Genomic DNA, 14,927 nt, shown 5'->3' on the forward strand with positions numbered 1-14,927 from the left:
TTCAAATTTCCAAGCCGTCACTGGACGTTTCAATTAACAAGTGCGACCTTCCCGTTAAGTTTCCTACGCTAATGGCTCCCACAAAAGAGTAAACGGGTGCCGCAGCAGAAAGCAGAGGCGTTCGCCATTTGTAAAATAGAACATTTATTTTTGGTGTGTCCTGTTTACTGAATAGTGTCCAGCATTAGCAAAAACTCCTCATAATTAGTCCTGCTTTCCGCTTGGGATTCGGACACTACTGAGGATGCTTTCAATTTGACAGAACTGACTGCTAAGGCCGGACATTTAGAAGAACTAACTCTACAAACCCTTCAAATTAACACACTTCGGCGATAATGTATACCATAGAAAAATGCGAGGGACTATCACACAAGTGTCCCTCCAAATTGTTGCATTTTCTTTGGAAACTGACGCGTCTGGCGGGCCAGTTCTGACAAAGGAAAAGCGCGTTTGGTTCCGAAAATTATAATTAAAAACAAAGATGTTATAAGCATGAGACCTCTTCATAACTTTCATAAGTTATAAGTTTAGTATAAACTAAAAAATATTCACGAAGAACGCTCAGAATGAAGCTCTTCACTCCGTATTTCTTCGAAAATGATTGTTTCGCAGTAAACTATGCAAAAATTACCGACACTAAATCTTGCTAGTCCCGGCATAAGCAAGAAAACGATTATTGCTTTGAGCGCAAATGTTGCAGGTATAATCCGGTCTCTGGTAAATCAGTTTTTGCCTAGGTTAAATTGTAATGGTGGTCCTGGGTTGAATATAAAATCAGATGAATTAATAAAACTTTCAGTTAAGCCTAAAGAAATATTAAGGTCAGATTAGGATAAGTTTTGATTATTATACATGGATATTAAATTGCGACTTATTTTAGAAAAGCAAATAATGAGCATCATTGTCCGCCTTTGTATTGTGGTAATGAAGACCCTTGACTATAGACCTCGAGGGTCCAATTGCGAATACCGGTAAGTGCATAGTACGGCTCTTTGTTCCCTTATTACGTTTTAATTTTGAGGCTGAATGAATATAGGTGTAGGACTACAGTAACCGATATGACGATAAGAAACATTAAGAAGATGTGTTGAGATGCGTAAGAAGGAAAGTATAGGTTAATTTAACAGCTGATTTAACCACTGGTATAGAGTGCATATTTCAGCCTAGGTAAAATGAGGATCACCAATTTGACGTAGGTAAAAAACAGATTCAACCGCAGACCGGGTTTGACCGACAACATAAATACATAATTTAGGGAAAGAGTAAAATAAAATAAAATAAAATAATGTACGGGAAAGGGACCATGAAGGGCCTAAAGGACTCGGAGTTGATTCTTTTCTTCCTATCTTTGTCTTTCCAAAGGCTGAGAATCTTGTGCAGTTGTTATGTTAGAACTATTGAAAACATTGAGTTTCGCAGTTTTTTTCGCTCTGACGAAGGGCTAACGCTCGAGCTCGAAACGGTAGCTCACGAATTAGTCATTTTTACTTTATCAACCGGGCACGTTGTCGTACTTTTTTTTTTGCAGATTTCGCCGTCCATACGCAAGCACTACACAGACTATATCACAACAAACAAAAAGCGACTTCTTTTAAATTATTGATAGGTAGCTGTCTTTTAAGGCTCACAAATAATGGAAATCCACTGGTAAAACAAAGTTTCATCGACGGTCTGCTATTTTGTTGCGCATGAAACCTTTGAAACCTTTGAGAGATGCTTTAACTTGCGGATGTTCTTTTGCTGCTGGTAAGAATTTTAAAAAGAGGGTAAAAATAAAAGCTTGGATGAGGTTTGATTCAGTGCAACATTGCTGTTTCCGCTTCCCAACTGAGATTCGATATCGTTTTGTACCAGCCAAAAATAGAATGGGTAGATTTCCTGCCAGCTCACTTATTAATATTTCTTCCAGCAATGCATTCTCAACTTCAGTGCGTTGTGGAATTTTCATTTATGACATATTTTTTCTAACTCCTTAACGCGGCAATTACAGAGGTAGCGTCATGCACGATAACAAAATACCTTATCCTTTCTGCCAGATTCCCAGTAAGGGTTTGTAATTGAAATGGAATGGGACAAATTTCTATTTTCAATAAGATACCCGTTTTACGCAGCTTGTGGAACACTTGAGATCTAAAAGTAAGTCCAGTGAAATCATGATGACTCGTACAATTTTCTAATGCGATCATTTTTGCTACTAAACTTGAAGCTCTTGTCTTTCAGCCATTATATGCCATCGACAGCTTCTCGCTGATCTGGATGCAAAGGATGTCATTGAGAGGTAAGAACTGGGATTTCTTATTCAGTAGATATGAGAATTTAAAAAGCAATTATTGATCCTGTTGTGAAAACTTTCTTTTTTAATCTTTAACATAACGGTTCTTAAAAGTAAAGCTGAATTCTACCCTTTTTAAATAGTTTAAAGGTATTTCGTAATCAGGAGGCAAAACTGAAGAAAATCATTAGTCTTCACATCTAATTTTAAAGCAAAGAAAGTTGAATTTGGTGGATTTTTCAATATCTAAACTGCCGCCCATTTTTGTCCAAGAAATAAGCCCGACGGTTCTTCTCATAACTGATATGCCAATAGTTTCACTCATTACTGCTCTAAGATACTCTTCAGTTATTTGTGCAACGTATAGTGCTCAAAATCTGAAAAAGCAACGAAAAAATCGACTTAAATTTAAAAGCTTAATTACAAGCAATTACAGGAACACGTGAGAGCTGATTACCTATCTCCCTCTCTATGGGGTGCCATCATCTATCCCCTTTATTTGTACTTAAGAGTTCTTAAGCGATGTTGAACAATAAGAGACACATTAAAAAGGTAATTGTATGAGAAGTCTTAATTTCACCCTCAGCAAGAAAATAAAAATAAATAAATACGATTTGTACAGAAAATTGCTTTGCGAGAGGTAACAAATACAAATTGACGACTCTATTTGAACTACTTACAGGAATCGAATTTTGCACGAAGGCCTGGGTGTTCAATGCTATGGCTTCCTCAAAAGACTCATAACCCATTTAATGCGGAACCACCGACATACCATACTATACATACGAACCTTGGCTTACTTCAATAGCAGGACATGATCTCTGTCCTTCTTCTAACAAATTACACAGACCATGCATGGAATCGAATTAATGAATATCGAATCAATCTTGCCTATCAGATACTAAATCTGTGAGCCAGAGAGGTGTTTTCTAAATTTTGAAATCGTGGACCCCTCGACGAAAGATGAGTTTCGATACATCGCAAGTTAAGTCATAGTTAATAGAGGGGAATGGTTATGAAACCTGTCAAATTTCTTTGTTCTTTTTTTGTTCTGACAAAACACAATAGTTGTTTACTCGGTACTGAGGAACAAACCAATAGAAACGTGTTGGTAACGTAAGCCATGCATGGTGAATGAGCGCTAAAACAAAAGATTGTGCAAGGTCGTGGACTTTCCTACCTAAATCGTGACATCTTTGTTTGCTCCTTTGATGTTTGCCGAGCTTCAAAACCAGTCCCCTCTATTAACTATGGTTAAAGTAACTCGGAACTCATTACCGTAAGATAGAGCGCTGAACAATAATCCACCAGTGAGTTAAGATATCGAGGAGCGGAGGTAATCAATTGCTTGTTAATGGAGAATCATGAAAGTCAATATAACGAATTTTCAAAGTGGTCCCAGCTTTTCGAGGGATGGAAAACGTTGTTAATTTATTCATTACATAAATCCTTATCCCGTGAAAAATTAATTGGTTTTGCATAAAAAAGGACTCTATTCTCAGTTTTAATATAACTTTCACATATTCTCCATCCCACAGACTTTTTCATACCACAATTTAGCTCCCCAACCAAAAATACAAAATATAAATTGAAAAGGGATCTTATGAAGAAAGTCGCATAAACCTAGAGGCTAAAGTGATATTTCTAATAAAGACGTTCCTTTTGTTTTATAGCTTAGATTTGCTGTTAAAGTTAGTCACAGTGAGTGTCAACCCTTTTTGAGTCATGACAATCGCTCTGGCTGCCTTGTGGATACAAACTGGTTTGCTTCTTTTGTGTCCTGTATTTCACACAACGATAGCTTTGGGCCACAGTATACAACGGGGCCATGTATATCCCAGTGACACAGAACAAACCGGGAGAATCAAGAGAACACCCAATGCTGCCAATCGCGCCGAAATTCAGAGGGCCCTTGACGCAGCGATAGTGAAGGACTACATCCAGAGAAAATTTCAAACGTATATCGATGAGGGGAAAATCACTAAAAGAGTTCAAACAGCAGGCGGAGAGAGAGGAAAACATTTCAAGTTTGAGACAACAAGCAATTTACGATTAAAGGAAGTGTTCCATCTTATGCAGTTCTATCCCCTCCTTTTTGGCGGCGAAACAAGGCCCACGTATTTTGATGTCCCCATTGGAGCAGATTTTCAAAGGTTCAGGCTTGAGAATAGACCGCTCGGCAAGTTTTCAATCAGTGCTAAACATGGCGACGGCCAGTACGTGGATTTGTCTGATCTTTCAACACAAGTTACAGAGCTGAGGGATTCCAATACAGAACTCCCGCTGCGGACAACGCTGCAACAGGACACCGTAAGAGCATTAGATGCAACATTGGCGAGCCAGCCTAACTTTGAGCAGACATTAACCAGGAATGACCCACAAAACACAGTTTCAAGCCAGACGCGGGATGACGCGTTTCAGGCAGCCAAAGATATTTTAGCTGGTTCTTCCGTCCTGGGAAAAGATATCAGTAGTTTGAATCCGGCCTCATGGCTCGCGGATGTGAAAACGGAAATTGATCAAAGAAGGGAGAGTGTTGCCACAGCATCGACCCAAAATCTGGAGAAGGAAAAAAATACTAAACTAAGGTTTGAATTCACGCAGAGCATGCTGCAAAGCGCTGAACAAGCTAAAAACGAATGGGAACGCCTCAGAGGAATTACCAGAGATCTGGGAAATGGGCAACAACAAAACATCATTGAGGAGAGAACAGTTGGAAGTGAACGAAATAGTCACAAAGTTGTAACAATTCATGAAAATGACGAAGTGTCCCTCAAGGAGGTATTCAAACTACTGCAGTTTTACAATGATATATATGAATTTCAAGATCGACCAACTAGACAAACACACTTTGAAATTCCAATTGGTGGTGAGACGAGGAGGTTTCGGTTAAGTAGAAGTGGGGAAGGTGGTGGCAAACACCAAATCCTTGTTACATCTAAAAATGATGACTGGACAAGTACCACGGCAAGAGAATCGAGTGCACCTGCTTACGATACAATTATAAATGATTATCTTGTGAACGCCGATCAGAATGAACTGGCTGAAGCGATGCAAAAATCTCTAGATAAAAAGCTAAACGACCAGCCTTCCTTTGAGACCGATCTAACAGTCAATCGCCAAGCGTCTCCTGATACAGTTAGAGCTGCCGTAGAATTCATGCTTATCACGATGATTGCAGAGGCAGCACAGCCTCCCCAACAAACCAGAGCAAGATTCATAACCGACCTGTTAACAAAAATTAGAACTGAAAATAGGTTTCCCGAACCCAGAAAAATTCCCAGAGTGGCGAACTACAGAGGAGACGAAAAAGCCGGACGGAGCCCTGCGATGGACCAAGTCGTTCAGGGTATGCTTGAAAATGTCAACACGAGAAGAAAAATTGATGCAATTTTTTCCGAAGCAGAATTCCCTGCAAGACGAAGAGGAGGAACGCAAGCAGGACGCAGATTTATACATAAGGAAGGGAACAGGGATGTTCCATCTTACATGATCCGCAAACGGGCTGCTGATGATCACGATGGAGAACTTCTCTTTAAAAAAGTTGCCAGAATTTGCACAGAGAAGCGCCGAAGGAAAAGACGCTCTGTCTGTAAATTAACTGACAAGGACTCTGTCTACGTTGATGAAGAGTCGATTAAAGTAACGGATAACATGGTGGAGCTTGACGTCGTGGATCGTCGTGATTCGGAATTGCGGGACCATGTGGAATTCCCATTAAGCTCTGAAGAACTCGCTACCCCCAAGCTGATAAAGGAACATATAGAAAAGTCTCGAAGAGCTGGAGCTAGTAGGACATACGCCAAGATAAATAAAGGCTTGGCTGTGCATGGCTTGATATTCTCCGTCCTTGGAGCGGCAGACTACTTCAACAAAGGTGACTACGTTCGTGGAAGCATATCGTTGACTCAGGCAGCACACACATTCGGTGGATTAACCGGCTTAAATGAGATTGTGTCAAAGCTTGGTAAACATGTATTAAGTAGCGCTGCTACATCATTAGCAAAAGGCCTGAATTTTGAAGAAGGCTTAGGACGATTCTCTAGAAAGGTGGAACGGTTCATGGAAAAAGGAGCTGGAAAGCTTCTGGGAGACATTCCTGGAGTAGGACTTGCATTCGACGTGTATTTCATTGAACAAGATATAGAACAACTGGCAGATTTGGATTTCAGTGACCCAGACGATCTTAAAGTGCTTCCATTACGTGTAATCGATTTAGCTCTGGATGTAAGTACTACAGCTCTGAACTTAGTTGGGACTTTTTGTCCAGAAGCGGAAGTGATCACAGAACCGGTAGTCATCATTATCTCCATAATCCGAATGGCTATAGACGACTTCTATATTAATATAATGTCTAAAATACAGAAAGTAAATTGGAATAGTCCATGGGCTGGTCTACAATTTCTTGGCGCACTAGTGAAAGGGATTTTAGATGGAGTGGCTGATTTCTTGACTGGAGGTTTGCGAAGACAGCTGGAATCCTATCAAAGACAAGAGGACAATGATAAAAAACTTATTCGGAACTTAACGAACCCTGACAACTATTTCAGAATTGTTGGGCAAAGAGAGGGCGAAGAAGAGAGGATAGACTTTACCCAAGGAACATTGTCTAGTTTTGGTGGCTACATCACCTTTAGGCTTCATGATAACAATGTAGCAACCGTCGAAATTGGGGATGTGAACGGAGCGCGTGACCCAATAAGGAGGACATTTCAGGTCGATTCTAACCTTAAAGATATCGTACTTGGTATAGGAGAGTCTAGGGATTTCACATACAAGCACGAGACCGCTAAACTCTGGTTCGTGATTCCTATTAAATCGTTCGATGTCATTTGCGGGGCTAACTTACACGAAAATTCTGCTTATGGTACTTATTTTGGTAACTCAGATAATAACACATTTTATGCAGTACAGAGACCCAAACCGACAACAAAGCCACCCGGGAGAGAAGATTAAGAGTGTAACTTTGGTAAACTAGATCTTATGATACTTACTGGAAATTACCATTACAATTTGTACGGGAGAGGTGGGAGTGACACCTTTTACCTCGGTCCTGAGCTCTCGTCCATAACTGGAGGAGGTGGAAGTGACGTCTACATTATCCAATCTGACGGCGGTAAAGCAATAATCGATAACTTTGCTGACGATGATAAGCGTGACATTGTGGTAAATATCCAGTGTCACAAGACCGGAAATGACGTCGACATCACTTACTCCAGGAGCCATCACATTCGCATTAAGAACTGGTTCACACAAGGAGATGCAACTTACTATCGCCACGTGTCATTTCGCAGCAAGGATGGAGTGATATTCGTCGCAGAGCAAACCTCTAGCAGTGCCTCTGATCCCCAGATTAACTGTGTGGCAGTAGCAGTGGATTTTAGTGGAGCCAAAACATCTCAAACGGTTTCCCTAAATGATCCGTCATACACGAACGTTAAACAAGTTTCTCGTTCTAATCACTCTGACTCTATTGAAGGAAATGATCTCGGAAACGTGATAGACGGTGGTCGCGGAGCTGATGTCTTGACCGGAGGGAAAGGCGAAGATACCTACGTCATTCGAGCAACCGAAGGCTGTGACACTATTAACAACTATGCAGAGGATTTTGTGAGCACTACTGATATTGTGATATTTGCTGTACCCTTTGATAGAATCAGGATTCAACTGTCAGGAAATGATTTGTCAGTTACTGACAGAAGCAACCCAAGTACCTCCCGTTTTAGGATCACCAACTGGGCCAGAGGATATCAATACAGGCACATGCTCTTTACATCCTCTGATCACGTTGTGTTCAATGTTACAACACACATGGTTTCAAATCCTAGTACGGTCCCAAAGAAGAAAACTTCTGCAAGAATCCAAAGTGGACACTCAATTACAGTAATCATAGAACCCATAATGCTGGATTATAGTACTTCAGCGAATGGAGTCAATGTTGATCTATCTGATGGGCCTCGTCGTGTGCGGTCGATCCATCCACGGGGTTCAGCTAACGTCGCTACGGTTTCAGATTCTCCTCACGATGACCAAATTATTGGCAATAAACAAACCAATTTTTTAAGTTGTAGCGGAGGGGTGGACCTCCTTGAGGGAGGGGAAGGCAGTGACAATTATGTCGTTAAGAGAACGTGCACACACGCAGTCATAAACAACTTTGACACCCGAACAAAAGATGATGTATTTTTTACTTAGACGAAACGTTTGGAAACTTACACGCGGAGAGACGCTCTGGCAGCTCAGATTTATAGATCACTTCATCAGAGAGAACACCAGCTGTAACTCTTGAAAATTGGTTTGAATCAGTTAATTACCGACATCTTTGGATTAGGACTAGAGACGGAATAACGTTGCGAGTGGGAGAGGAGACCGCAAAGCTCGATCCAACCGAAATATCGAAGGATCCTTCCGAGTGTACATGCACAACCGCCAGCTGTCAGGAATCGTTGGTATCCTATGACTTGAACACGGATCCTTGGAAGCACTTGGTCCGTTTCCAATTAAATTCTAGTCTGTGCAGAATCTATGGTAATGAACTCAACAACTATATTGACCCTGGCCCAGGCAATGGTTACAATTATCAATATTTGGAAGGAAGAAGTGGTTCTGACACTTACGTTCTGAATCACGGATATGGTGAGTTTAACGAGATCAACAACTTTGCTGTCGACAGCAAGACAGATGCTCTTCATATTGGTTTGGAATTTAACGACATCCGTGTGTATTTTCATGGGGAACATGATGTCATACTGGAATCGATGTCAAGACCCACCTCTCTCGGCATTCGTATCCAGAGCTATTTTTGCAACGAAAGTTACCAGCATCTTCAGGTGACAACGACTGATAAGATAACCTTTGAAATTACACAAGAAGTGTCATTTAAAAAAATTGTCTCCATCGATCGCACAGACCTTGAAATCCCACAAAACATTAATCCACAAAACGACAGAATACTGGCTTCGGCGCAGGATTTAAAGGGATCGCTAACCTCGACGAACGACATCACAGGCAGTGACACCACAAGAATAATAGAAGGCGGTAATATGGCCGATGTGCTTCGAGCAGGAACAATTGGAACTACCTTCGAGGGAAAAGATGGAGACGATATTATTCATGGAGGACCTGGAATTGATATTATTTTTGGCGGGGATGGCGATGACCATATTCTTGCTGGTGCTGGAGACGATTTCATTTATGCAGGGAATGGCCGTGATGTCATCGATGGTGGTGATGGGAGCGATACTATTTCATTCAAAGGTGACGGGTTCCTTCGCAATGGTGTCAAAGTGGATCTCTCATTTGGATTTGGAAAAGGAATCGATGCAGAAGAGGACAGGTATATAAGTATTGAAAATGTGTACGGAACCATTCACAGTGACACCCTAACCGGATCTGATTTCGACAACTCGCTGTTCGGTCTTGAGGGAAACGATATCCTCATTCCTCAAGGTGGTAATGATAAACTTGTTGGAGGTGAGGGCGACGACTTGTACTTACTTTACCAAACTTGGGGAATAAAAATAATCGACAACTACGCAGTTGACGAGGTCGAAGACGCTCTCTCCCTGGTCCATTTAAGCTCCACTGAGGTGTGCTTATTCTTGGTAGAAAATGACTTACACGTTCAAGTTGTCGACCTTGATTTGACGGCGAAACTTTTTCATAGTCGTCTTCTGACGGTTATAATTCAAAATTGGAATGTGAATTCAAAGTATAAGCATCTTTCGATAGTATTTAAAAATACCGTGTGGCCAGCAGCTGCTTTGTCAGACATAGCCTCTGTAATCAACGTGATAACCCGAAGTGTCGGATACATTGAAGAACAGTCTCGTTTCAGGGTTGTCTCTGCAAGTGGTAGTAATGTCGAATTGTCTTGGCACCAGGCGGATCAGGGGGTTCTTTCACAGTCGTACACTCAATTAGTTTTAGTTAGGTTTCCTACGACAAATCCAAGAGATATTACTAAAACACAAGTAATTGGACAGACATCAATAACTGTTTCACATCTCAACCGCAATTCTCACTACGTCTTCGTACTTGCCTTGGAGAAGTGCAAGGCGACGATAGCTATGTCGCACACCTTGATCACGTATGGACGGAGAAGAAGCTGCGTTGCAGCGATTGTTCCTCATTCGACAGTACAGTATTCTCCAACTTCGTCTGGTTCAACAGTGGATCACGGAACAAGTGCTAATTTTAGGTGTGATGTAGGTTACACAATAACTCAGGAAAGCTACAGAGCATTGACCACAAACTGTTTGGACAGAGATTGGATCCCATCCTTACCAACTTGTTCAAGAATGTTCAACGTTGTCCGAGGCTCACAAAGCCGTCGAACGGAAAAGTTTCAACCACTGGACGTGAGGAAGGCTCAAAAGCTTTGTATGTCTGCAACAAAGGCTTTCGACTACACGGACCTATGGAACGCATTTGTATACATGAATCCTGGGATGGTACAAACCCTAGCTGTCAGGCTCTCCATTGTCCAAGAGCTCCACGGGTTGATAATGGTGAGTTCCGTCCTTGCGACTACATGAGTCACACCAGAACGTTTGGCACAATTAATAATCCCCTCCAGGGATATTGCGTCAAACTACATTGTCATCGCCATTATCTACCAAGCCACAGATTTCACGGACGAACTCATCGTCCAAGATGGGAAAGTGATTGGAAGATTCCACAAGGAGGACGAGTGTGCAGTGATGGAGATTGGATCGGTTATGTGGACGACAGATGTGAACTGACTGTACGTCTAACTGATGTAAATGACCAATGGAACAAGAAAGTTGGTATACTTGAACTTTGGAAAAAGACAGTGTGGGAAAAGGAAACAGAGACACCAGATGAAAGGATTTTGCGCCTTGCTTGTGATTCTGTTGGGTTACCTAACCCGACCCATTTGTCGCATGAGATGAACAGTGATTCTCAAGTTCAGGTGACTTGCAGTAAGCTGCGCTTGACACAGCAACCTACTCCATATGAAGGGAGACTGGAAGTAGTAAATACCAATGGGATCTGGGAAGGAGTGTGCGTTCCACAAGAAAAAAATATTTTATTGGATGCCACAAGAGAGATTTGTGCATCACTTGGTTTCACTGGCTATTCTACTGCCGCGGTGACCTTACCGTCAGGACAGACGGATCTTAGCATTTCCTGTTCTCTGTAAGTTATTCGTCCATTTTTACAAGACGTAAAAGTCTTGTAAATAGTATAAAACGTTGCTTCCACCTACATTCATGGGAAGCGCTTGGGTAGCCACATTTAAAATCGCCCAAGATATTGGAGGGTCCCTAATCCAAAGAGCAAAACTGTAAAGTTCATTGTGAAGTGTACAGTTTTACAAAAAGCGGCACCATTTGCTTGATTGAAAGCAGAAATTGTTACCCATGGACTCTGTCTTTAAGCCATTTCTTTCCCTATAATTGTCTCGTCCTTTATCGCTAGTTTATTTGACGGTCTGGTTGTTGAAAAAAAAAGAAAACTATCCACGTTTCAATTCTCGTAAAGTGTACTTCTTTTCGAGTGGGCTATTTCAATGTCATAGACAGTTATTAATAAAGTTTTCAGCGCATTTAATAACCATTTTATTTGTAACTCGATTACGCTGTCAAATATTATCGTTTGAACCGGAAATATCCAGCGAGAACCGTAAAAGAGGAAAAGGATATGATACACGTGTAGCGTCTTGTTTTAGTTCACTTGCTCTTTCTTCTAGCCAAGGGACCACAACGACAACACCGGAGGGTCAGGTGACAGGTTACAGACAAAGGTATGGCTTTTCTCCCTACCCCTGAAGGAATCGTATGAACCCCGCTCCCCATACGAGGATTTCCTTAATAGTTTTACGATAAGTGATCACGCGGGGTCGCACGGTTTCTATGATAAAAATATTTTATTGACTTTAAATCGGAGTTTCTAATCCTGTTGTGTCAATTAGATTCGGAATACATGTACGTCCAAGAGGCCGATGAACAAACATATTTAACCTGGTGACTCCTAGGATTGAGAACAGAAGCTCAGGACCTTGAAGCGCTAGTGTCTTTATTTTAAAAAAATCCCTTATTTGGATGCAACGTAGCTCGTGCGAGAGTGTAAAAGTTTATCAGCAATAAAATGTCGGAGTTCTAGATACGTTAAATGCAGTCTGTAGCTAAAAAATGTCTCGTGCTTATGAGTTCCATAATATAGAGGTACGGAGTTTCCTCGTTGAACTATTTGGCTTCATCAGGTGCACTTTGGAGTCCAACAGGCAAGAATGTGGTACAAAGGTGCGATGTAGGCAGAAGTGTACAGAGGAATTCTCTGTGATTGGTGGCGGTGAGACGAATTGCACTGGTGGATCTCAGGGACAGTTCCAGGGCGACTCCTGTAAAGTTATATGTAATCCCCGAGATTTAAGACGCCGAGGAGATGCTGTAGTTTACTGCAATGCTGGAGTTTGGATAAACCAGGCCAGCCTTCGAGGCAGCCGACTGGCCTCAGCTAGATGCCTCAGCGTGGGTGCATATTTGATTGGTCAATTTGAGTAAGGATACCGGCACTGAAAGGCCGATATATTTATTCATCTACCTATCATAACACGCCGCGAAAATTGCATCAAATTCATTCTGACCTTTGTCTGCATTTCTCGGAGACAAGAACAGTTAATTTCCTTGATGAAATTTACAAATTCACTAAAGATCTTTTTTCTTGCAGATGATCTGTTCAAGGCTGACGTCGACCGAATCGCCATGCAAAATGGAAGGTTAAGTAATAGAGCCTTAGCCTCGTTTCTCTTCGATCAGCTACGTACTTCGTACCCTGAATCCATGTGGATGGTAAACATTTATAATCCGGTCGCAGGCTGGGATAAGCATGCTGTATATGGACATTACCGTAAAACTTACTATGACAAATTTAGGTATTATAACCATAACGTGGTCGTCGTGCGATATCCAGGACAACGTACAGACCGCCCTGACCTTCGACTGACGGGGTCTCTGGCAAGTATAGTGGGAACGGAGAATGGAGATAACGCCCAAGATGCAGTGGAGAGTATAATACGCAAGTTTGGCAGCCAATCGTGGTACAGTATCCATGCTGTGAGGTCGGGAAGCGGACTTGTCTCTGCCTATAATATTCCCGACGAAGTTAATTACCTATGGAGAGAATTTCCCTCCCTGGTTGTGACAGTTATTGCCCCGGACGTGATATCTTACGATACCTCGCAACCACACTCCATGCACGGTGCTATCCACCACTAAAAGAACTTCCTGTCACGGACAGCTTTTGTTTTGTCGTTCGCTACATGCCGTCGACAACTTATGCGCACAGAGGTTTTTAAAAGTCGAGGTGACTTTGAATAACCTATCAAATGGGTAATTTTTCATGAAGACCATTGTTTGATTTGACAGGTCTGTTGTTATTTAGTGTTGCGTCCACAATTCTCAAACTCTTAACGCAGAGATAGGGAAAGGACTCGAAGTGAAGTATTGTCGCGTGACGATTCGCGCTTTGAATAATCACTATATCATTATGAATTCTTCACGGACATTAACCTTGAAAATTAGTCAATAAACCAGAAATGTCGATCTGTCATTTGGCCTTCAGTTGACCCATCAGTTTATGAATGCGGGTCCCGGCGCCAAATGATCGCCAATGAAATTGGGGATGATAAACACGACGCCTCTGACTGGTCCGCACGAGGGATTGCTCGTGCCAAATGCATGGATCAGTCTCGGAACACAATACTGCCATGTCTTTTCCCCGCAATAAAAGTCTAGTCGTAACAGTTTTAAAACAGATGATACCGTAAACTGATGAGTCGTATTTCATCTCAGGTCGAGACTTCTGGATTATAGACTTCTGCCTTGATAAAATATTGTCATTATTTGCTGAAGCAGATATCTTCATTTGACAAATAAAGCTTATAAACACTGTGCTGTTTTCTTTAGTTGTTAAATTATTGCTCAATCATTAGAATAATTTTTCATGCCCTCTTCAACAATTCTGCATGATTCCTGCCTGATCCTGGCCTTCTATGGTGGACTCAGATACGTCGCAGCTGAATATATGTTTCTCATTTCGTTGGATCGGCACTGACGGCTTTTGTGCTAAGGTGTGTAATTACTTGTTTCATAAGCGATCTTAGTTGACCGTAGTTTACTAGCAAACATGTCATTGAACTCACTGTGACTTGAAAAACCTTGTTTTCCATCAGGAACAACACACAAGCAGCGGTGACAAGCATGAGATACAAATTATGTGTTACTTAACTGTTCGTATTCTTCAACGTTTTCATCTAAGCGTGGACACACGTTTTATTGTTTAAGCGTGGAAAAATGACGGGAAAACATGTTTTTTGAAGTTTGACTGAGTTTGGGAGCCGTTAAGCAAACATTTGAAACTATTGCGCGCGATAGTTCGAAAGTATTTTAAGCATAGTTTATCAGATTAGGGTCAATTTTTTAGAAAAAGTATTCGATGTCGATGTCCAGTCTTTCCGCCATTCTACAGGGCCCGCGGAGCGGATTTTCAAGAAGGGGGGGGGGGGGGGACTAATGCGAACGCGTTAGTGTGTACCAACTAGGGGGTCCGGGGGCATGCTCTCCTGGGAAAATTTGAAATTAAAGTCTTCTGAAATGGCTCGAAATGGATCCAGAACTGCCAAAAGTGA

At 41.6% G+C, this 14,927-nt stretch overlaps 1 pseudogene; it reads left to right on the forward strand.

Annotated features, from left to right (window-relative positions):
• Positions 1 to 3,997: 3,997 nt before the first annotated feature.
• LOC137976880 (uncharacterized) lies at positions 3,998 to 13,515 on the forward strand (annotated as a pseudogene).
• Positions 13,516 to 14,927: the final 1,412 nt, after the last annotated feature.

The sequence above is a fragment of the Montipora foliosa genome, chromosome 11 (assembly GCF_036669935.1).
Source record: "Montipora foliosa isolate CH-2021 chromosome 11, ASM3666993v2, whole genome shotgun sequence".
Classification (NCBI taxonomy): domain Eukaryota; kingdom Metazoa; phylum Cnidaria; class Anthozoa; order Scleractinia; family Acroporidae; genus Montipora; species Montipora foliosa.